At 43.8% G+C, this 22,071-nt stretch overlaps 1 protein-coding gene and 1 pseudogene across 1 annotated transcript in view; both read right to left on the reverse strand.

Annotated features, from left to right (window-relative positions):
• LOC122931422 (sterol O-acyltransferase 2-like) overlaps nucleotides 1-22,071 on the reverse strand; it is a 188,202-nt gene that overhangs the window by 140,788 nt on the left and 25,343 nt on the right. The gene's annotated exons all lie outside the window — the stretch shown is intronic.
• LOC122930523 lies at nucleotides 333-3,107 on the reverse strand (annotated as a pseudogene).

The raw sequence follows: 22,071 nt of genomic DNA on the forward strand, positions 1-22,071 counted from the left end.
GGTGACCACGATGGTAATGGATATTGATTATGAAATGTATGGGGTTATGGCTGATAACTGGAGGACAGTCCAGCAAACACACCAACTGCAGCTCATTCCTACAGTGCAGGCTACACAATCACAGCTGGAAGGTAACTGTTCGGTACAAGCAACACCCGAAAATCTTCATAAATAAGCCTTAGTATGTGCAGGTCTCATAGCCGCTGTAACAGAATGGTAAGAAGCGGTATAACATATAGTAAGCACTGCAGGGATCATGTCTAAGACATGTAAGATGTCCAGGGGGTCCCGAACATTGTGGACGAGGTCCGAGATAACAGTCGTCCATGTGTTCAATACTGGATGTTATTGATGGCAAGCCCCGTGATGAATCCCAGCACTCGGATTAGGTAGTACTTACTTTTCCTTCACAATGCGCTGATGCCACAGATGATGTCTCCTTGACGAACTGGGTTGCTGATAAGTGGATTCTAAAGTGTCTTAACAACTGCGAGTAAAGACATTGGAATAAATTGTCCACTTCCTCCAACGTGATCTCATCCTTTGATTTATGAATATCATTCCATAAAGTCTAAAATCCTCTGCGTTTCTGGCATAAGAAATGTCCATGCGAGGTTTGACTGGCAAAAAAGAAAACAAGCTCTGTGGCCGACACTGATCCAGACACGTCATACCCGGTCCACATCGGTCCATAGCCACGTAAGGTCCTGAGAACTGATCACCAGCTTACCAAAACAACAGTCAAAGTATCTTTGGAACCACGTCCCTACGATAGCCGTGAGTGCCTCGGAGCCGTTATACAGGAAGAGCGGGAGGCAAGTAAATGTCTTTGATAACACTTCCAATAGATCGTCCTCTGTGTATGTCCCTCAGAACCAACTTGTCCACACAGTCTGGTCCTCTGTGCTTGCCTTGGTGAGTGGAGGCTTGGATGAAATCTGTATGAGCACAGCCAGTGGATCTCTGTCCTTTCCTTTGAGTCCAGGTAAACAGGAAAATTTTGCTTTTAGGTTTAGCTCTGAGCAGGGGTAGACACAGACAGCAGAGGGCCCCTGTGCAAAGAATTTGCCTGGGTTCCACCCAAACCACACATACAGACATAAACATAGGTCATAGGTAAAGATTAATACAATGATGTGTGGCAGCAGAAGGGACCCCAATTTGTCATCTCCCCCCAATTCCACAGGGAGAGGAAGGGGTGATCAGGGGCATCAAAGATGGTGGAGACCCTTTAGATACTGTGGTGCATAAGATTTGTGAATAACTCCACATAGCAGGGATAAGAGATGGGCCTGCACAAGAGGTGTTGGCTATGTCTTACTTGGGTCCAAGAGGCAATTATAATAGTGGGGGAATGCTCGTCTCATCGCTGGAGGGGTGTGGGCTGGAGGGTTAGGGGGGGGGTTATTGAATATTGTTTTTCTTTTGTTTCTTTTTATTCTTTGGCTATGACAAATGAAGAGGTATATTTAATTTTGTAAACTGGTTGTCATGTATGAACATGTCTTGATAACTGTCTAAATGACCAAGTGTAATGTATATACCCAATTCTATGCTTGCTGAAGGATTCTTCTTTCCTATGTGTTTATAATTTGCTAAAATGTTAATAAAAATGATCTAAAAAAAAAAAAAGAAAAGATACTGTGGTGCGTATTAAAGGGGTTATCCGAGAGTATAAAATGTGCCCCCATGTAACCCCCTTAATGCCCCCACGTTGTAATTTTTGCCCCTTTGTGCCAGCACACAGTAGTAATCTCCACATTGTGCCTCCTTCACAGTAGCTACGGACAGATTATGTGCCCCCTCACAGTAATTATGCTAGATATATGCCCCCCTTACAGTAGTTATGGACAGATATGTGCCCCTCACACAGACCCATTGAAATGAGTGGGTCAGGATTCAGACGTCACATTTTCTATCCTCTGCGGAACAGACATACGGATGCGGAAAGCAAATGACTTGTATGTGCTTTCTGCATCTGTATGTCCATTCTGCACAAGATGGAAAATGTGACACATCCTTTACTTGCAGACTGCAGACCCATTTAAGTTAATGGGTCTGCAAAAATATACAGATCGCACATGGACGGCATCCATATCTTGCAGATCGCGGACTGCAAAATACATTAAAATGTAGCCTCACAGTAAGTGGGTAAGGGACAGTCACAGGAGGGCCAGAGGGGGGTGGGGGGATGGGTGGGGTAAAAAAAAATAACATACCAAGTCAGGTTCAGTGCCTGGCTGGGACAGTGGGCTCACAGGAAGCCTCCAGTCCTCACTCACCTCCTCCTAAATTGCTGCAAGCTTCACACATTCAGAACCAGGAGCACTAGGTGAGGATCAGATGTGGGTGGAGCTACTGCCAGGGGGTGGAGCTACCAAAACACTAGACAGGGCGGGGCTACTGACATTGCTAGACCGGAGGCAGAGCTAGGACACAGTGAAGTGGCTCAGCACAGACCTGGCTGAGCTGGTGTCAAACTCTTCATGGCGCTGCCCACCACACGGCAGGACTGAGCTGTAAGGAGGCGGGGCCATCGCAGATACAGCTCAGGACATGCTGCCCATGAGACTGAAGTCAGATAGTGAGGTGGGCCCCTTCTACATGCTGGATGGAGTGATGATAAATGGTGAAGCGGGGAGCCTGCTGCTTTATGCTTCACCGTTACAATCAGATAGCTGAGCTGGAGGGCCCCCTCATAGGCTGGGCCCCTGTGCAGCTGAATCATCTGCACAGGCGGAATGTCCGCTCCTGGCTCTGAGCCCACTTCAATGGCAAGACGTATCTGCTTCTCGGCAGCTATGTGGGCAGACAGGTGCTTGGAATACTCTTTCAGTCTAGTGTATAAGAAATTATACATCGGTGTCAGGCTGTACAGAGTACAGAGTCCATTGTTTTTGAAGGAACAAAGCAGCCTGTGCTAGATCAAGAGTTTCCTACAAGAGGGTGCACTGCGGGATTTTTCTTTTAGACAAGCTTCACAACGCAGACCATCGACGTGCAGAGGTCAAGCTTCCGGGAGGATACCTCGAGCTGTGAAAATGACTGCTCCTTCGTGCCGATGACTTACTTTTGGGGGTTAACACCCCATCAGTTGGTGTTTACATATCCTTGCGATAAAAGATGTTCCCATTCACTGACTGTAAACAGAGATCTTTTTATACAAAGTTGGCATTTGACCAAGATATTTCTCTCACCCAGCATGGGTATATGTAAAATGACACCCCAAAACACATTCCCCAACTTCTCCTGAGTACGGCGATACCAGATGTGTGACACTTTTTTGCAGCCAAGGTGGGCAAAGGGGCACATATTCCAAAGTGCAGCTTTCGGATTTCGCAGGCCATTTTTTACACATTTTGATTGCAAAGTTCTTCTCACACATTTGGGCCCCTAAATTGCCAGGGCAGTATAACTACGCCACAAGTGACCCCATTTTGGAAAGAAGACACCCCAAGGTATTCCGTGAGGGGCATGGCGAGTTCCTAGAATTTTTAATTTTTTGTCGCAAGTTAGTGGAATATGAGACTTTGTAAGGAAAAAAGAAAAAAAAAGAAAAATCATCATTTTCCGCTAACTTGTGACAAAAAATAAAAAGTTCTAGGAACTTGCCGTGCCCCTCACGGAATACCTTGGGGTGTCTTCTTTCCAAAATGGGGTCACTTGTGGCGTAGTTATACTGCCCTGGCAATTTAGGGGCCCAAATGTGTGAGAAGTACCTTGCAATCAAAATCTGTAAAAAATGGCCTGCGAAATCCGAAAGGTGCACTTTGGAATATGTGCCCCTTTGCCCACCTTGGCTGCAAAAAAGTGTCACACATCTGGTATTGCCGTGCTCAGGAGAAGTTGGGGAATGTGTTTTGGGGTGTCATTTTACATATAACCATGCTGGGTGAGAGAAATATCTTGGCAAAAGATAACTTTTCCCATTTTTTTATACAAAGTTGGCATTTGACCAAGATATTTTTCTCACCCAGCATGGGTATATGTAAAATGACACCCCAAAACACATTGCCCATCTTCTCCTGAGTACGGCGATACCAGATGTGTGACACTTTTTTGCAGCCTAGATGCGCAAAGGTGCCCAAATTCCTTTTAGGAGGGCATTTTTAGACATTTGGATCCCAGACTTCTTCTCACGCTTTAGGGCCCCTAAAAAGCCAGGGCAGTATAAATACCCCACATGTGACCCCACTTTGGAAAGAAGACACCCCAAGATATTCAATGAGGGGCATGGCGAGTTCATAGAAATTATTTTTTTTTTGCATAAGTTAGCGGAAATTGATTTTTTTGTTTTTTTCTCACAAAGTCTCACTTTCCGCTAACTTAGGACAAAAATTTCAATCTTTCATGGACTCAATATGCCCCTCACAGAATACCTTGGGGTGTCTTCTTTCCGAAATGGGGTCACATGTGGGGTATTTATACTGCCCTGTCTTTTTAGGGGCCCTAAAGCGTGAGAAGAAGTCTGGAATATAAATGTCTAAAAATGCATTTGGATTCCGTGAGGGGTATGGTGAGTTCATGTGAGATTTTATTTTTTGACACAAGTTAGTGGAATATGAGACTTTGTAAGAAAAAACAAACAAAAAAAAAATTATATATTTCCGCTAACTTGGGCCAAAAAAATGTCTGAACTGGAGCCTTACAGGGGGGTGATCAATGACAGGGGGGTGATCAATGACAGGGGGGTGATCACCCATATAGACTCCCTGATCACCCCCCTGTCATTGATCACCCCCCTGGTAAGGCTCCATTCAGACGTCCGTATGATTTTTACGGATCCATGGATACATGGATCGGATCCGCAAAACACATGCGGACGTCTGAATGGAGCCTTACAGGGGGGTGATCAATGACAGGGGGTGATCAGGGAGTGTATATGGGTGATCACCCCCGTCATTGATCACCCCCCCTGTAAGGCTCCATTCAGACGTCCGTATGATTTTTACGGATACATGGATACATGGATCGGATCCGCAAAACACATGCGGACGTCTGAATGGGGCCTTACAGGGGGGTGATCAATGACAGGGGGTGATCAGGGAGTGTATATGGGTGATCACCCCCCTGTCATTGATCACCCCCCCTGTAAGGCTCTATTCAGACGTCCGTATGATTTTTACGGATCCATGGATACATGGATCGGATCCGCAAAACACATGCGGACGTCTGAATGGAGCCTTACAGGGGGGTGATCAATGACAGGGGGTGATCAGCCCCCTGTCATTGATCACCCCCCCTGTAAGGCTCCATTCAGACGTCCGTATGATTTTTACGGATCCATGGATACATGGATCGGATCCGCAAAACACATGCGGACGTCTGAATGGAGCCTTACAGGGGGGTGATCAATGACAGGGGGGTGATCAATGACAGGGGGTGATCAGGGAGTGTATATGGGTGATCACCCCCCTGTCATTGATCACCCCCCTGTAAGGCTCCATTCAGACGTCCGTATGATTTTTACGGATCCATGGATACATGGATCGGATCCGCAAAACACATGCGGACGTCTGAATGGAGCCTTACAGGGGGGTGATCAATGACAGGGGGTGATCAGGGAGTGTATATGGGTGATCACCCCTCTGTCATTGATCACCCCCCTGTAAGGCTCCATTTAGACGTCCGCATGTGTTTTGCGGATCTGATCCATGTATCCATGGATCCGTAAAAATCATGCGGACGTCTGAATGGAGCCTTACAGGGGGTGATCAATGACAGGGGGTGATCAGGGAGTGTATATGGGTGATCACTCCTCTGTCATTGATCACCCCCCTGTAAGGCTCCATTCAGACGTCCGCATGTGTTTTGCGGATCCGATCCATGTATCCATGTATCCGTAAAAATCATGCGGACGTCTGAATGGAGCCTTACAGGGGGTGATCAATGACAGGGGGTGATCAGGGAGTGTATATGGGTGATCACCCCCTTGTCATTGATCACCCCCCTGTAAGGCTCCATTCAGACGTCCGCATGTGTTTTGCGGATCCGATCCATGTATCCGTGGAGCCGTAAAAATCATACGGACGTCTGAACGGAGCCTGACAGGGGGGTGATCAATGACAGGGGGGTGATCAATGACTGGGGGGGTGATCAATGACAGGGGGGGTGATCAGGGAGTTTATATGGGGTGATCATGGGTTCATAAGGGGTTAATAAGTGACCGGGGGGGGGGTGTAGTGTAGTGTGGTGTTTGGTTGACTTTACTGAGCTGCCTGTGTCCTCTGGTGGTCGATCCTAACAAAAGGGACCACCAGAGGACCAGGTAGCAGGTATATTAGACGCTGTTATCAAAACAGCGTCTAATATACCTGTTAGGGGTTAAAAAAATCAGATCTCCAGCCTGCCAGCGAGCGATCGCCGCTGGCAGGCTGGAGATCCACTTGCTTACCTTCCGTTCCTGTGAGCGCGCGCGCCTGTGTGCGCGCTTTCACAGGAAATCCCGGCCCTCGCGAGATGACGCATATATGCGTGACTCTGCGCAGGGCTGCCACCTCCGGACCGCACATCTACGTTAGGCGGTCCGGAGGTGGTTAAATAAACAACTTTATTTTACCTGCATATTTGCATGTGGTCTGGTTTCCTGGCTCCTGTGACAATGAGTGGTTGAAGTGCATGCAAAGTTTCCTGGCCATTGTTAGGATGTCTTGCAGAAGAGTGGAAGACTTCAGGAACCACTTGAGCCAGTTTTACATAACAAATTTCACCACTACGTAATTCGGCCCATACCGCAAAAGGAGGTGTACAATCACCCATACATTTTCCCCAAAAAAGCCAGTGTCACATCAAAAAATGTAATCACTAAGTAGTTCGGTCCATACCGCAAAAGGAGGTGTACAATCACCGATACATTTTCCCAAAGAAAGCCAGTTTCATATAAAGAATTTCACCAATAAGTAATTTGTTTCATACCGCAAAAGTAGTTGCACAATCACCCATACATTTTCCCAAAGAAAGCCTGTATCACATAAAGAATTTCCCCACTAAGTAGTTCAGTTCATACCACAAAAGGAGGTGTACAATCACTCATACATTTTCAGAAAAAAAGCCAGTGTCACAATAACAATTTCACCAATAAGTAATTTGTTCCATACTGCAAAAAGAATTTGTACAATCACCCATACATTTTCCCAAAGAAAGCCTGTATCACATAAAGAATTTCACCACTAAGTAGTCTGGTTCATACCGCAAAAGAAGGTGCACAATCGCCCATAAATTTTCCGAAAAAAAGCCAGTGTCAAATAATTTGGTCCATACCGAAAGTCTACAATCACCCAGCAATTTTTCCCAAAAAAGCCTGTTTCACATAAAAAATTTCACCACTACGTAATTCGGTCCATACCGCAAAAGGAGGTTTACAATCACCTATGCAAACATGTTTGCAATAAAAATCACCAATGAAAAGATAATGGAATTCGGTTCATACAGAAGAAAGTCTGCAATCACCTATCAATTTTTCCCCAAAAGCCTGTTTCACATAAAAAAATTTAACCTTTATGTAATTCGTCCATACCGCAAAAAGGGCTTCACCACATATAACTGCACCACTGAATGGCAATTAGGCCCTCATTTTTTTCTACTTTTACACAACACAAAAGGCTTTTCAACAGATGAGTGCAATGCTGGACGGCAAATGCATTTTTATTTTGCCACTAATACACAGCAAACAGGGCTATAAAATATATCACTACACTGCTGAACAACAATTAGACCCTCATTTTTTTCTACTTTTATAGTACACAAAAGGCTAAAAGGCTTTTCAATAGATGAGTGCAACGCTGGACAGCGAATATATTTTTATTTCGCCACTAATACACGGCAAACAGGGCTGTAAAATATATCACTGCACCGCTGAATGGCAATTAGGCCCTATTTGTTTCTGTTTTTACACTACACAAAAGGCTTTTCAACAGATGAGTGCAACGCTGGATGGCGAATATATTTTAATTTCGCCACTAATACACGGCAAACTGGGCTTTGGAGTATATCACTGCACCGCACAAGGGCAATTAGGCCCTAATTTATTTCAACTTTTACATAACACAACTGGCTTTTCAACAGATAACTGCAAAGCTGGACGGCGAATATATTTTTATTTTGCCACCAACACATGGCAAACTGGGCTTTAGAATATTTCACTGCACAGCAGAACGGCAATTAGGCCCTAGTTTTTTTAAACTTTTACACAAAAGGCTTTTAAACAGATAAGTGCAATGCTGAACGGAGAATATATATTCTTTTCACCAGTAATACACGGCAAACTGAGCTTTAGAATATATCATTGCACCCCAGAACGGCAATAAGGCCCTCATTTTCTTCTACTTTTACACAACACAAAAGGCTTTTCAACAGATAAGTGCAATGCTGAACGGCGAATATATTTTTATTTAGCCAGTAGGGTTGAGCGAACCCGAACTGTAAAGTTCGGGTTCGTACTGAACTTTAGGATTTTTGGACCCAGGACCCGAACTTTTCAGTAAAAGTTCGGGTTTGGTGTTCGGCGAGTTAATGGTGCTTTTTGAAAGGCTGCAGAGCAGCCAATCAACAAGCGTTTAACTGGTGTGCCCTTAGAAGCCATCACAGCCATGCCTACTAATGGCATGGCTGTGATTGGCCAGTGCAGCATGTGACCCAGCCTCTATATAGCGCTGCACGTCACTCTGCTCTGATTAGTGTAGGGATAGGATGCTGCTGCTGTGAGGGACAGAATAGGAAATAATCTTGTGCTTGTTTAACTCAGCGATCTACAGCAATTTTGTTCTGTGGGTGCAGTGCACAATATTTTTACCCTGCCCTGAGCCCAGTGACACTGAAAAAGAAATTTTATCTGTGTGTTAGGTGGGCGTCAGCGGCCATTTTATGCAAGTTCAGTGCACCAGCACAGCATATGTGCTTTTGTGACAGTCAAATACAAGCTTGAAATACTGCAATTATATTCTGGTTTTAAAAAAAATCACAGATTTTAATTCAAGACAGGAGACTCCATTATGCATTATCTTTCTTTTTTTTACTCCCAGCAGCAAAATAGTTAACAATGTAAACATAGAACATTTTTTATAAAATATGTAAATGAGCCTTTAGGACTATCCAATGAACAGCCAACAAAGGTTATATAAGGTTTAGCCCCACATAAAAACGTCCTTCTTTCTTGCTGCTCCCAGAAAGATATGTATTGAAGTTCTTTTGTCATATAAATATAATTATATAGATTATTTTATATACTTATTATAAATATTTCTATTATTGATTATTTATTCTTCTATATGGTTGTGGACAACGTATGTTGCCACTTGTTTTGTGGTTTTACCAAAATGCTATGCTGCATGTGATTATTTTTCCTAAAAATTTGGGTACACTCACATATTAATGTGTTTTCTCCTGCATTCAGTTCCCCCTGATTAGAGTTATTGCCTGCTTTGCATTTGCACCACTATTTTCCTCTATGCTGACTTACCTGTAGTAGTCCTGTCACTGTTTACTTTCACTTTACCTCAGCACCAGATCCCCAGTGCGCATGTGCAGCTGGTCATCAGCCTGCCCGCCCTTTTCTCCTCATTCAGAGATAGCATCTGTTGCTGGTTTCGTCTCAGAAGAAAACTGCTAGCTAATTTCATTCCTTATCCTCTGCTTAGTGATAGTTTTGATAATATCCTTTACATATACTGTTCTTCATTACAATTTCTTTATATTGGTGTATATGGTGATATTTTACAATCCCTTACAATTTCAGCATTTTTCCTTAATTGGTTATATATATATATTATCAGCCAACATGTCCGCTGAAAATCATAAAAATATTCCTGGAACCCCAGGTTCACTTATTGTGGAGGAAGATCTCCTCCAATCCATGGTCAATGAAACAGTTTCTAGATCTGTAAAATGTGCAGTCGACACAGCCATGTCATCATTGCAAAGTATCATTACACAATCTGTGACCATGGCTATGACTAATGCGCAGACCTTGCAAAAACCAAATGACCCTGTTACCCCGTCCGACCAATTCTGGTCTACGGAGGAATCCTCTTCCCGCCTTGCGGATGGTTTTAAGAGGGGTAAATCAGCCTGTAAAAGGCGATTTTCTACCGATCCCACTCCTAAAAAGTTACAAAAAACACAGGATAAATGGGATCAGGAAAAATCTAGAGCTTTTTCAAAAAGCACAGTTACCGCTGCTAAAGCAGTTAATATTGCACCCTCTGCCCCTGAGGTTGAAGTCACAAAGCGGGCATCTAAGGCTTTAAGAGTTAAGCCAGACTCATTTAACTCTTCCCCTCCTGAATCCTCTAATGAAGATGATAATTCTAGTGATATAATATCTCTATATGAAGACATTTCTGACGAGGAAGAGACAAACCTGGAAGAAGGAAATCTTTCTTCATCCGTTATTTTGGATGGATCAGGGGTACCTTTCTTTGACCCTGGAATGATTAAGCATCCCAGGTCAGGAGAATGGGTACCATTACCCCAGGTGTCTAAATTTGTGTCTTCTTGGCTCAAAAAGCCACTAGAAAATTCAGCAAGAAACAAACTACGAGCTGAATGCCCTAGACCCACTCTCCCACATAAAATTTCAGATACGCCTGAAATTGATCCAGCTTTGGTAAAATATTTGTCAAAATCAGGGAAAAATCCCAAAAAAGGAGTAGATCGTTCCTTTAGGACGATCCAAGATAGATTACTAGACATGGTCGGTCCTTTGACAAAAATATTAGATTTGACTGAACAGGCTTCCACTTCAGACAAACCTGTGGATTTATCGGTCCTAAAAGGATGGTCACAAAGGGCAATATGTCTATTAGGTAATACAAATGCGACCATATGCACTGAAAGAAAGAGGTCTATTCTTATGAGGTTAGATCCACAATTGACGCACCTTGCCACGGTGCATAATGACCCGGATAATAATCCATCCTCCGATGGGTTACTCTTCGGTGATTATTTTGTTAAAGATATTAACAAGTATGTGGGGCTATTTTCATCACTTGATAAGGCCCAGAATTCTTTAAAAAGAGTCTTCCAAGGGCGTGTTTTTGGAAGGGCTGGGAGACGAAAGGGCCGGTTTCCCAGCCGAGGATCCCACGACAGACAATTCTTTAAAGGCCCCTCCCCACAACAAGAATATACTAATTACCCATCCACCTCCTACAATACCACTCCATTCTTCCCTACAAGAGGAAGACCATGGCGTGCGAGAGGAAATAGAGGATTCCCGAGATCAAGACCCTCTGCAGGTAAGAAATCTCTTTCCATTTTCTTCCCACATTCCCTTAGGAGGTCGGATAAAACATTTTATCCACGTCTGGGCTATGATTTCAACAGACGCATGGATATTAAACACCGTAAGAGGCTACCAAATAGACTTTGGCTACAAACCAATTCAAACTCAGTTACCACATCCGATCACATTTTCCCAGACAGATCAAAATCTGATACATTTAGAAATCAAGGAACTATGTTCCAAAGGCGCTTTAATAAAAATACCTGTACAATCTCCGGGTTTTTTGAGCAATCTCTTCTTAGTGAAAAAGAGGGATGGAGGTCACAGACCTGTAATCAATCTGAAAACCCTCAACAATTATGTCGTCTACAGACATTTCAAAATGGAGGGTATCCATTTACTGAGAGACCTACTCCTACAAGAAGATTGGCTCGCAAAAATAGATCTGAAAGACGCCTATCTCACGGTGCCTATGCATCCGATGTCTCAACCTTACCTCCAGTTTCTATGGAAGGGTCACAAATATCAATTCACCAGCCTACCATTCGGATTGGCTTCAGCTCCTTGGTGTTTCACAAAACTATTAAAACCAGTGGTGGCAATCCTTCGGACAAGAGGTGTACGCCTCATCATTTATTTAGACGATATTCTTATCATGGCTCAATCTCTTTCAATAATTCACCTTCATATCCATTGGGCACTAACTCTTTTGACCAATTTGGGATTTCTAGTCAACTACGAAAAATCCAAATTAATTCCATCAAAACAGGTGGAATTTTTGGGCTTCCTGGTAGATACTCAATCTGCTACTCTGAGTCTTCCATCCAGGAAATTGAAGACTATCAGGAAAGAAATCCGATCTGTCCTCAACAAGAATTTAGTATCTCTGAGGACAATAGCACGGATTGTAGGCCTACTCTCAGCCTCAATCCAAGCAATTTTTCCTGCTCCCTTACATTACAGGGCTCTCCAATGTTTAAAAACACAACATTTAAGGGAAGGATTAGGTTACTCGGACGAAGTAATCCTAACCCCGGACACCAGGGAGGAGTTAATTTGGTGGCTACAACATATCCAAGACTGGAATGGGAAAACTATATTCAATTCTGTCCCAGATATAGTTATCGAGTCGGACGCCAGTCTACTGGGTTGGGGTGCTCGGTGTGGCTCCCTTTCCACAGGAGGGAAATGGTCCGAAAAAGAGTCTTCCCTTCATATCAACTGTTTAGAACTTTTGGCAGGCTCTTTTGCCCTCAAGAGTTTTACAAAACAAATATCCAATTGTTGTGTCCTTCTTCGGATGGACAATATAGCGGCGGTACAATACATCAACCGCTTGGGAGGAACCAGATCAGAGACGTTAGCCAACATTGCCAAAACTTTTTGGCATTTCTGCCTAGACAAACATATCACTCTGAAGGCAGAATACCTTCCGGGCTTATCCAATACCATTGCAGATTGGAATTCCCGATTTCTCACAGATTCCAGCGATTGGAGATTAGATCCCAACATCTTTCATCAGATCGATTCACTTTGGGGTCCAATGTACCTGGATCTTTTTGCCTCTCGACTCAATCGTCAACTTCCTCGTTTTTTCAGTTGGCGCCCGGATCCGGAATCGTTAGGAACCGACGCTCTATCTCAGATATGGCCCGAGAAGAGGTTATATGCTTTCCCTCCTTTCAATCTCATTCCGAGGATTCTTCTTCTAACCATGTCGCAACAATCAACTCTGGTTCTGATAACCCCACTCTGGACAACTCAAACATGGTTTCCCCAGATACTGGCAATGACGATAGATTACCCACGCATCCTTCCCATTCATTCCTCGATCCTTCTAAATCCAGCAGGACAACAACATCCGTTAATTCTATCGAACCATCTATCCTTAGTAGCCTGGTTAATTTCCGGTCGTCAGGAATTGATTTTGAAATTTCACGATCAGCTAACGACATTCTTTCTGACGCCTGGGCTCCAGGCACCCGATCTTCTTACAGATCAGCCTGGAAGATTTGGTCTAATTGGTGCAGTCAACGGTCATTGGATCCCGTATGTGCACCTTTAAATCAGATTATAAATTTCCTGTCTGATTCTTTTGACGCAGGAAAAGCATATAGAACGATTAACGTTTACCGATCGGCCATTTCCTTTTATCATTCCCCTATCCAAATTCTACCAGTAGGCAAACACCCTTTAGTTTGCAAACTCATGAAGGGTATTAGATTTCGAAGACCTCCCATGCCCAAATATAATTCTACTTGGGACGTAAATTTGGTTTTCAATTTGTTCCTAAATTGGGAGGATAATGATCTTCTTCCGTTGAAATTGTTGTCATTTAAACTAACCATGTTATTATGCCTTATTTCATTTAAACGAGTATCAGATGTCAAATCTTTGGATATATCCCATAGACAGTTTCTACCACAAGGCGTCCAATTCTCTATTGTACGTCGTACAAAAACCAATATCTCATCGGTTTTCTACCCTGCGTTCCCTTTACAAGAAAAACTTTGTGTAGTTAGGTGTTTACAATCCTATGAACTAAAAACCTTACCACTCAGGAATCCATCGGTATCTCAACTCCTTATTTCTTATTGCAAACCTCACTTACCAGTGTCATCAGCAACCCTGGCTAGATGGGTATCTCAAACTATGTCTTTAGCTGGAGTTGATACCTCACTCTTTGGAGCACACTCCTCTAGAGGAGCTATGTCTACTAAAGTTAGACAAGCTGGAGGATCTCTATCAGACATCTTAAAAGCAGCTAATTGGTCTTCCGAATCAACTTTTAAAAACTTTTATTTCAGACCTGAAGCACATGTTTCCATGGTATTATTTAATAACCAGTAACAATGTTGTGATATTATGCTTTACATTCATATCTAAAATTAAGCTTTGAACTTGCATAATGGAGTCTCCTGTCTTGAATTAAAATTGAAGATTTTCCTAGTTTCAACGAAGGAAAATATAGATTTTATGAAAGACAGGAGACGAACATTATCCCACCCTTTTGACCCAACCCTTATTATCTACATTTCTCTTTCCTTTCAGTTTAATACACCGATTATATTCAAGATGGTGCGATTCTTGGTGGATCATCAAATCCAGATTTAATTTCCAACGCCTGTATTTATAATGGATGTTTATCGTACCAAGTTCCAGTTATCCTTCATCACATCATCAAGAAAGAAGGACGTTTTTATGTGGGGCTAAACCTTATATAACCTTTGTTGGCTGTTCATTGGATAGTCCTAGAGGCTCATTTACATATTTTATAAAAAATGTTCTATGTTTACATTGTTAACTATTTTGCTGCTGGGAGTAAAAAAAAGAAAGATAATGCATAATGTTCGTCTCCTGTCTTTCATAAAATCTATATTTTCCTTCGTTGAAACTAGGAAAATCTTCAATTTTTGGTAATACCCTACATCTGTGGCCTTTGCTGCATTTTTCAGTGTGAAATACAAGCTTGAAATACTGCTATAATATTCTGTGTTTAAAAAAACACCCATCTTTGGCAATACCCTACATCCTGGGCCTTTGCTGCATTTGTCAGTGTGAAATACAACCTTGAAATACTGCAATAATATTCTGGGTTTAAAAAAACACCCATTTCTGGCAATACCCTACATCAGGGGCCTTTGCTGCATCTGTCAGTGTAAAATACAAGCTTGAAATACTGCAATAATATTCTGGGTTTAAAAAAACATCCATTTTTGGCAATACCCTACATCTGGGGCCTTTGCTAAATTTTTCATTGTGAAATACAAGCTTGAAATACTGCAATAATATTCTGGGTTTAAAAAAACACCCATTTATGGCAATACCCTACATCTGGGACCTTTGCTGCATCTGTCAGTGTGAAATACAAGCTTTAAATACTGCAATAATATTCTGGGTTTAAAAAAGACACCCATTTTGGGCAATACCCTACATCTGGGGCCTTTGCGGCATCTGTCAGTGTGAAATACAAGCTTTAAATACTGCAATAATATTCTGTTATTAAAAAAACACCCATTTTGGGCAAAAATACATAATTTGTGGCCTTTGCTGCATTTGTCAGTGTGAAATACAAGCTTGAAATACTGCAATAATATTCTGTTATTAAAAAAAACCCATTTTGGGCAAAATACATAATTTGCGGCCTTTGCTGCATCTGTCAGTGTGAAATACAAGCTTGAAATACTGTAATAATATGCTGGGCTTAAAAAACACCCATTTTTGGCAATACCATACATCTGGGGCCTTTGCTGCATTTGTCATTGTGAAATACAAGCTTGAAATACTGCAATAATATTCTGTCATTAAAAAAACACCCATTTTGGGCAAAATACATAATTTGCGGCCATTGCTGCATCTGTCAGTGTGAAATACAAGCTTGAAATACTGTAATAATATTCTGGGTTTAAAAAACACCATTTTTGGCAATACCCTACATCTGGGGCCTTTGCTGCATTTGTCAGTGTGAAATACAAGCTTGAAATACTGCAATAATATTCTGGGTTAAAAAAATCACCCATTTTGGGAAAAATACTAAATTTGCGGCCTTTGCTGGATCTGTCAGTGTGAAATACAAGCGTTAGATACTGCTGTTATATTCTGTTATTAAAAAAACAACCATTTTGGGCAAGATTCGAAATTTGCGGAGAATGAGGAGAGCGTCTAAGTGCAAAGCACGAGCTGCAGTGGAGTAGACACCTCAAAAACCAAGAAAGGTCTCTGGCTCCTCCTGCTTCCTCTTCTCCTGCAGTCTCAGCCTCTTCATCCACCTATGGAGTATCACCTGCCACCCCGCAAACACTGTCTCATGGAAGCGTTCCGCTCTCTATCTCCCAAACACTGGAGCGGAAGAGGAAGTACCCCCCTACCCACCCGCGATCCCTGTCCCTGAATGCCAGCATTTCGAAATGACTGGCCTTTGAAATGCTGTCATTCCGTCTGGTGGAGACGGAGAATCTTAAAAGCCTTATGGCGGTGGCTGTCCCACAGTATGTCGTGCCCAGCCACCACTACTTTTCCAGGCAAGCCATCTCTTCCCTTCACAACCAAGTGCGGAGCAAAATCAGGTGTGCACTGCGCAACGCCATCTGTGGCAAGGTCTACCTAACTACAGATACGTGGACCAGTAAGCACAGTTAGGGACGTTATATCTGCCTAACAGTGGTGGCTGGGCCTGAGGCGGTTTGCAGTTTGGCACATGTCCCTCCACCACCGAGGATTGCAGGGTGCTTCAGTTTGCCTCCTGTTGCTTCCTCCTCCTACTCCGCTTCCTCATACTCTACTGCCTCCTCATCCGCTCAGCGTAACACCTTCACCACCAACTTCAGCACAGCCAGGGGTAAACAACGGCAGACAGTTTTAAAACTTATCTGTTTGGGGGACAAACCCACATCGCGCAGGAGCTGTAGACTGGCATGGAACAACAGACCGATGAGTGGTTGGTGCCAGTGAGCCTCAAGCCCACCTTCTGTGACTAGGTCTGTTAGATGTTCTTCTCTACCTGCATGAAGTTTTTTGTTTTGGTTTCATTTTGTCATCTCCTTTCCTTCTCCCAGCTGTCACCTATTTACACTAATTCTCTCCCTCTATATTCCCTCCCATACTGCCTCACTTTGTGGTTTATACTTCTTCTTGGATTGTGTTCACTGCTGGATGCTGCTTCTGCTGATTCCTCAGATAAGTCTGTTTCCTTTATTTGTGTTTACTTGCTGGCTTGATTCTAGGTGACCCTGACTCCGTCCGTATTCAGTGCAGGGAGCCAGTGGTCGTGTTCCCTCACTATTATAGGGTTTTCAGGTGTCACATAGTATGAGGTACGTGGACATGCAATCGTCTACCATAAAGACCTTTGCATGGGCATAGCAGTCAGGGAGAGCTCTAGGGGTTTTATAGGGCTCACCCATATGCTCCTTAGTTTGGGATCAAGCCAGTCAGATGTTTATTTAAAAGTTCCAGCTTTCTGCAACACTATCCTTGACATTATAAACCGCCATAACCGTCTTAAGCATGGATCCAGTTTCAGCCTTGATTGACCGCATGCAGGGTCTTTCGCTGGAGGTAGCAGATCTCCGTAAAACTGTGTCTCAGTTTCAGGTGACCGGTTCTGCTGGCGTTCATGGAGTTTGTTCCGAGCTTAAGATTTCGCTTCCGGATACGTTCTCCGGGGGTAGTGAGAATTTTGTTCACTTTAGAGAGGCTTGCAAACTCCATTTTCGCCTATTTCCCCATTCTTCTGGTGATGAGGAGCAGAGGGTGATGATCATCATCTCGCTGCTCAGGGATAACGCTCAGTCTTCGGCCTTCTCGCTGCCGGTCGCGGCACGGCCCCTCCGATCGGTGGATGAATTTTTTGTAGCCCTGGAGCAGATATATGATGACCCGGATCGTATTGCTCTGGCTGAATCTAAACTGCGTCTTTTATGCCAGGGTAAACAGTCCGCAGAGATATATTGTTAAGAATTTCGGAGATGGGCAGCTGATACTGGTTGGAATGATGCTGCACTCCGAAGTCAATTTTGCCATGGTCTTTCAGAAAGATTGAAAGATGCATTTGCTTTTCATGAGAGACCAGCCTCGTTAGAATCTGCCATGTCAATAGCTGTTCGTATTGACAGGCGTCTTAGAGAGAGAGAGAGGAGACTACTCCTTCCTGTCATATTTAGTCCAAGGACAGTGGAGCTGTCTCATTCAGTACGCAGGGGTCTCAGTCGGTCTCAATCCCCTCTGAGGAGGAGGCCATGCAACTGGATTTGCTTGCCTCTGATAGTAGAGGATTCAGCTCTCAGAGGAGGGTGTGTTTATGTTGTGGGGGTATAAATCATTTGGCAAATGTTTGCCCCTCTAGGAGATCCATGGAGTTTTCTGAGGGTAATAAAAGAAAAACTAAAATAAAAAACCCTATAAAAACTTTCCATTTGCTACTATTGGCAAGGTTGACGCGGAGATTGAAGGTTTGCCATTTACTTGTAGTTCCCGTTTTCTCCTACCTGCCAGGGTGGAGCTAGACAGCAAGAACATTGTTTGTGAGATTTTTGTAGATAGTGGAGCAGCTGTCAATCTCATTGATAATCAATTTGCAATAACGCATGGTTTCCAGGTATGCACTTTGGAAAAGGATATACCTGTTTTTGCTATCGATTCCGCACCACTTTCTCAAAGATCGTTAAAGGGCATAGTTCACAATATCCGTTTGACTGTGGGTGACGCTCATGTTGAGGATATGTCATGTTTCGTCTTAAGCCGATTACCTACTCCTCTAGTGTTGGGGCTACCCTGGCTCGCTAAACATAACCCCACTATTGATTGGCAAGCAAGGCAAATAAATGGTTGGAGAAAGTTTTGCAGAGAGAATTGCTTCACAGCGTCTCTTTCAGAGGTTTCTACCAAGACTGTGGCATCTTTTCTCTCAGAATTTTCAGATGTGTTTTCCGAGACTGGTGTCTAGGAGTTGCCCCCGCACTAGGAGTACGACTGCCCTATTAATCCCATCCCAGGCGCCAAACTGCCCAAATCACGTTTATACAATCTCTCCCAACCTGAAAGAGTCGCTATGCGTACTTATATCTCTGAGAGCCTGAGAAAGGGACACATCCGACCCTCGAAGTCACCTGTTGCTGCTGGGGTTTTTTTTGTTAAGAAAAAAGATGGTTCTTTAAGACCTTGTCTGGATTTCAGGGAGCTGAACCGTATCACGATGCGTGACCCATATCCGCTTCCTCTGATCCCGGACCTGTTTAACCAGATTGTTGGGGTTAAGGTTTTTTCTAAGCTGGATTTAAGAGGGGCATACAACCTTGTCAGGGAAGGGGACGAATGGAAGACGGCCTTCAATACCCCTGAGGGTCATTTCGAGAATTTGGTTATGCCTTTTGGTTTGATGAATGCTCCGGTCGTCTTCCAACATTTTGTGAACAGCATTTTTCATCATTTAATGGGGAAATTTGTACTGGCGTATCTGGATGACATTTAGATTTTTTCTCCTGATTTCAAGACTCATCGAGACCACCTACGTCAGGTCTTGCTGATTCTGCGGGATAATAAATTGTACGCTAAACTGGAAAAATGTGTGTTTGCAGTTCCGGAGATTAAATTTCTTGGTTTTCTTCTCTCCGCTTCTGGTTTTCGCATGGTCCGCGCTGTGCTTGATTGGGAGCTTCCTGAGAATCAGAAGGCGCTGATGCGGTTTTTGGGTTTTGCCAATTATTACAGAAAGTTAATTTTGAATTATTCCTCTGTTGTTAAGCCACTCACTGATATGACTAAAAAGGGGGTAGATTTTTCTTCGTGGTCGGTAGATGCGCTTAAAGCCTTTTCTAGTATCAAAGAGAGTTTTGCTTCCGCTCCCATTTTAGTACAACCTGATGTCTCTCTACCTTTTATTGTTGAGGTGGACGCTTCTGAGGTGGGTGTGGGTGTGGTCTTATCTCAGGGTCCCTCTCCTGCCAAATGGCGACCGTGTCCCTTTTTCTCAAGGAAACTCTCCTGTGCAGAGAGAAATTACGATGTGGGATATAGGGAGTTGTTGGCCATCAAATTAGCTTTTGAGGAATGGCGCCATTGGTTAGAGGGAGCCAGACACCCTATTACCGTGTTTACAGACCATAAGAATCTGGCTTACTTGGAATTGGCCAAGCGTCTGAACCCGAGACAGGCCAGATGGTCTTTGATCTTTTCTAGGTTTAATTTTGTTGTTACGTTCCGCCCTGGGGTTAAAAATGTGAAGGAGGATGCCCTGTCACGTTGTTTTCCGGGAGGGGGGAACTTTGAAGACCCGGGTCCCATTTTGGCTGAAGGGGTGGTCGTCTCTGCTCTTTATCCTGATTTGGAGGCAGAGGTTCAGGCAGCCCAGGCAGAGGCTCCTGATCTTTGTCCTCCTAGGAGGTTGTTTGTGCCTCTCGCTTTACCACACAAGGTTTTTAAGGAGCACCACGATACTGTCCTTGCTGGGCACCCGGGAAGCAGAGCCACAGTGGATCTCATTGCTCGGAGATTCTGGTGGCCGGCTCTTCGTAAGACGGTTGAGGGTTTTATGGCAGCCTGCGAGACCTGCGCTCGTGCCAAGGTCCCTCATTCACGGCCATCGGGTTCTCTCCTCACGTTACCCATTCCTTCCCATCCTTGGACGCATCTGTCCATGGACTTCATTACGGAACTGCCTTGTTCCTCGGGGAAGACTGTGATTCTGGTAGTAATGTACCGTTTTAGCAAAATGGCGCATTTCATTCCCTTTTCTGGGTTACCCAATGCTAAGACACTGGCGCAAGTGTTTGTTGATCACATTGTTAAATTGCATGGCATTCCTTCAGACATCGTCTCTGATAGGGGCACGCAATTTGTTTCCAGATTCTGGAAGGCCTTCTGTTCTCGCTTGGGGGTTTGTTTGTCGTTCTCTTCTGCTTTTCACCAGCAGTCGAAACCAATCAGAATCTGGAGACATATCTGCGCTGTTTTGTGGCGGAGAATCAGGAGGATTGGTGTTCTTTTTGTCCCTTGCTGAGTTTGCTTTAAATAACCGTCGCCAGGAGTCCTCTGATAAGTCACCATTTTTTGGTGCATATGGGTTTCATCCACAGTTTTGGACATTCTCTGGAGAGCGGTCTTCTGGTTTACCTGATGAGGAGAGATTTTCCTCGTCTTTGTCATTTATTTGGCAAAAGATTCAGGGTAATCTGAAGAGGATGAGTGAGAGATCTAAGCGTGTGGCGGATAAGAGACGCGTGCCTGGTCCGGACCTGAATGTGGGTGATCTGGTGTGGTTGTCTACTAAGAATATCAAACTTAAGGTTCCCTCCTGGAAATTGGGTCCTAAGTTTATTGGGCCTTACAAGATCTTGTCCGTCATCAATCCCGTTGCCTTCCGTCTTGATCTTCCTCAGACTTGGAAGATCCATAATGTTTTTCACAGGTCCCTATTAAAACCTTATGTCCAACCCACTGTACCCTCCTCTTTGCCTCCTCCTCAAATTGTTGTTGATGGTAATCTTGAATTTCAGGTCTCTAGGATTGTGGATTCTCGCATTATCCGCGGTTCTCTCCAGTACCTCGTTCATTGGGAGGGTTATGGTCCTGAGGAGAGGATGTGAGTCCCAGTGGCGGACATTAAGGCCACTCGTCTTAACAGGGCTTTCCATAGGTCTCATCCTGAGAAGGTGGGCTCTGAGTGTCTGGAGTTCACCCATAGAGGGAGGGGTACTGTCACCGCCACTTCTGTGAGAAGGTCTGTTAGATGTTCTTCTCTACCTGCATGAAGTTCTTTGTTTTGGTTTCACTTTGTCATCTCCTTTCCTTCTACCAGCTGTCACCTATTTACACTAATTCTCTCCCTTTATATTCCCTCCCATACTGCCTCACTTTGTGGTTTATACTTCTTCTTGGATTGTGTTCACTGCTGGATGCTGCTTCTGCTGATTCCTCAGATAAGTCTGTTTCCTTTATTTGTGTTTCCTTGCTGGCTTGATTCTAGGTGACCCTGACTCCGTCCGTATTCAGTGCAGGGAGCCGGTGGTTGTGTCCCCTCACTATTATAGGGTTTTCAGGTGTCACATAGTATGAGGTACGTGGACATGCAATCATCTACCATAAAGACCTTTGCATGGGCATAGCAGTCAGGGAGAGCTCTAGGGGTTTTATAGGGCTCACCCATATGCTCCTTAGTTTGGGATCAAGCCAGTCGGATGTTAATTTATAAGTTCCAGCTTTCTGTAACACCATCCGTGACAGATGATGGAAGAGGATGTGTCACAGGAGGAGGAGGAAGAGGGATCATTTCATAGGGTTTTAGGCCAGTCATTCACAAGTGACTCCGAGGGTGGGTTCCTGCACCCACAAATGCCAGGTACACAATCTTCCAG

Source organism: Bufo gargarizans, chromosome 3 (assembly GCF_014858855.1).
Source record: "Bufo gargarizans isolate SCDJY-AF-19 chromosome 3, ASM1485885v1, whole genome shotgun sequence".
Lineage (NCBI taxonomy): Eukaryota > Metazoa > Chordata > Amphibia > Anura > Bufonidae > Bufo > Bufo gargarizans.